Source organism: Meriones unguiculatus, chromosome 1, assembly GCF_030254825.1.
Source record: "Meriones unguiculatus strain TT.TT164.6M chromosome 1, Bangor_MerUng_6.1, whole genome shotgun sequence".
NCBI classification, from domain to species: domain Eukaryota; kingdom Metazoa; phylum Chordata; class Mammalia; order Rodentia; family Muridae; genus Meriones; species Meriones unguiculatus.
This window is the reverse complement of record NC_083349.1, coordinates 30936150-30939870: the sequence shown is the minus strand read 5'-3', so window position 1 is coordinate 30939870 and position 3721 is coordinate 30936150.

Below are 3721 nucleotides of genomic sequence, written 5' to 3'. Positions count from 1 at the left end.
AAGTCAGAGAACGATGAGGACTCTTTGCCACTGATGTCTACATAGATGACATTTAGACAGTGTGCTGAAAACTAATTGGCAAAATGGTTCAGAAAGTCTAAGACTTTTATTTCAGAAATGTTCCCTCCAAATCTGATGGCAGCAAAAGGTGATAGGGGAGTCAATGGTAACTGAAGTGATAACTCAAAAATATTGGTCAATAACCAAACCCCAATATGTTTTTATTCAGAGAAACATTTAGTTTCTCTTTCCTCCTAAAATTAAGTCATTATTTTTAACTTTAAAGAGACATATTTAGGGCACATCATTTAAAAAAAACACCTCCAAATTTATGGTGGCCAATCTCTAATGATCCTGGCCTCCCATCCTCTGGAGTCATTCCCAAAGCATTACACACCACCACACTTCTAAGTTCTTATTTTTAATATTATTAATCAGCAACTCGCATCTCCAGAACAAGAAAAACATTTGTGTTGAGCTTTTCCCTTGAAGAGATTCAAGCCAATGAGATCCTGCCTGAAAAGAAATTTCAAATGGATCAGAACAGTCCAGAAAAGGATTTGTTCTGATTGTTCTTCATAAGGTCACACAGGAATAATTCTGTGCTGTGTGGTCTACCACTCACTAACAAAGCTACTCAGTTCAGTTGTGATGTGAAAACAATCACAGCAATATAGGAACGAATGGACATAGCTGTGTTCTAATACAATTTTATTCACAAACACAGATAGTAAACTAGATTTGTGTACCAATATATCCCTGAGTTGTTACAGTACTGTAGCATTCATCAGACCAACTTAAGGTGTATATTTGAAGCTTAAGTGAATTGAATATCAATTCTTTTTTTTTCTTTTTTTTCTATTTTTATTTTTTTATTAATTACACTTTATTCACTTTGTATTCCCCATAAGCCCCTCCCTCCTCCCCTCCTAGTCCCACCCTCCCTCCCCCTTCTTCATGCATGCCCCTCCCCAAGTCCACTGATAGGGGAGGTCCTCCTCTCCTTCCTTCTGATCTTAGTCTATCAGATCTCTTCAGGAGTGGCTGCATTGTCATCTTCTGTGGCCTGGTAAGGCTGCTCCCCCCGCAGGGGGGGTGATCAAAGAGCAGGCCAATCAGATTATGTCAGAGGCAGTCCCTCTTTTACTTTTTATATCCTTGGTGATGTTCAATCCAGAATCCACACTGGTGCTCAGAGCCTGCACAATTGCACACGGAAACTTATTTTCATTTTAGTTAGATAGGTTCCCTGGTAATCTCTCAGTTTCTTGAATTCTCCAGAAGTAGTCAAGCTGAGTTCAAACATGCAATGAAGCACATTACACAGCAAATTGAAAGGAAAATTTTTTTCTGAGCTTAATAGCCTAAAACATTTGATTATTAAAAAGAATTTTTTTTAATTTTCATCAATTACACTTTATTCATTCTGCATCCCCCCATAAGCCCCTCCCTCCTCCCCTCCCAATTCCACCCTTCCTCCTCCCTCTGCATGCATGCCACTCCCCAAGTCCACTAATAGGGGAGGTTCTTCTCTCCTTTCTGATCTTAGTCTATCAGTTCACATCAAAAGTGGCTGCATTATCCTCTACTATGGCCTGGTAAGGCTGCTCCCCCCCAGGGGGAGGTGATCAAAGAGCAGGCCAGTCAGATTATGTCAGAGGCAGTCCCTCTTCACATTACTATGCAACCCAATTGGACTCTGAACTGCCCTGGGCTACATCTGTGCAGGGGTTCTGGGTTATCTCTATGAATAGTCCTTGGTTGGAGTATGAGTCTCTGGGAAGTTCCCTGTGTTCAAATTTTCTGGTTCTGTTGCTCTCCTTGTGGAGACCCTGTCCTGGAGAGATGGCTCAGCCATTAAAGGCTAGGCTCACAACCAAAAAGAAATTTTATTTGGCACATTTAAAGTACACATCATAAATATTTAGGATGAATATAAGTTGCAAAATTGTATTCTTGCAAGACAAATTAATACCCACCTCACACAGTTACTCTGCCCTAGCTGTTAGGTGGCAAGAACAGTCAAGATCTAGTTATTTGGTATAAAAGCCCAATATTATACTATTGTATTATTTATATTATTATGTGAAGGGATATACTTAAATAGTAGTAGTGTACAAATGATTTTTATAGCCATCAATTATCTTAGGTATTCCAAAGGTTTCAACCTCAACACATACAAAACATTAAGCCCATGTCCCTTGTATTATTGTTGTTATCATTATTATTATTACTACGTTTACAATTTACTCACTTTGTATCCCAGTTGTAACCCTTGCCCTTTCTCCTCTCTGTTCCACCTTCCCTCCCTCCCTCTTCCTTCCCTATCCCTCTCTCCTAGTCCACTGATAGGGGAAGTCCTCCTTCCTTACTGTCTGGCCCTAGCTTATCAGGTTCCATTAGGACTGCCTGGATCCTCTTCCTCTCAAGGCTGGCTAGGTAGCCACAACTAAATTCATGTCAGAGACTGTCTCTTTTCCCCTTACTAGAAGACCCACATGGAGAATGAGCTATCTATGGGCTACAGCTGTGCAGAGGGTATAGGTCCTTTCTATGCATGGTTTATGATTGATGCATCAGTGCATCAGTCTCTGCAGTACCCACTGGGCCTAGTTTTTGTTGTTGTTGTTGTTTGTTTGTTTGTTTGTTTTTTGTTTTGTTGGTCTTCTCCTGGGGCTCCTGTCCCTTCCAGGTCCTTCTATTCACCTCTTCTTCCATAAGACTTCCTGTGCTCTGTCCAAAGTTTTGTTGTGAGTCTCTGCATCTGCTTTGATCCTTTGCAGGGTGGAGTCTTTTAAAGAGGACATCTGTAGTAGGCTCCTATCCTGTTCCCTCTCTTCTACCACTTCTGGTGTCTATCCTGTTTTCCCTTATGAATGAGAATGAAGGTACTTCCCTAGGGTCCTTCTTATTGTTTAGCTTCTTTAGGTTTATATCTTTCTGTATCTTTATCCTATATTATATGCCTAATATCAAATTATAAGTGAGTATATACTGTGCATGTGTTTCTGTTTTTGAGCTACCTCACTCAGAATGATCTTTGCTAGTTCCATCTATTTGCCTGTAAATTTCATGATTTCCTTATTTTTATTTGCTGAGTAGGATTCCATTGTGTAAATGTACCATAATTTCTGTATCAATTTCTCGGTTGAGGGACATCTAGGTTGTTTCCAGATTCTGGCTTTTCTAAATAAAGCTGCTATGAACATAATTGAGCAAATTTTCTTGTTTTATGGTGGGGCATCTTTTGGATATATGCCCAGGAGTGGATCATGTGGTAGTACTATTCTTAATTGTCTGAGAAAGCATCAGATTGATTTTCAAAGTGGCTGTACAAGTTTACATTCCCACCAGCAATGGAGGTTCCCCTTTCTTCACATTCTCTCCGATATATGTTTTCATTTTAGTTTTTTATCTCAGCCATTCTGATGGGTGTTAGGTGCAATCTAAGAGTTGTTTTGATTTGTATTTCTCTGATAATTAAGGATGTTGAGCAATTTGAAAGTCTTAGCTTAAGTAATAAGACAACTAAGGAGATAAAGATGATACAAATTGGAAAGGAAGAAGTCAAAGTATCACTGTTCACAAATGACATGATAGTATACATGAGTGACCTCCAAAATTCCAACAGAGAACTCCTACAGCTGAAAAACACCTTTAGCAAAGAGGATAGACACAAAATTAACTCAAAAATATCAGTAGCCATCCTGTACACAAAAGA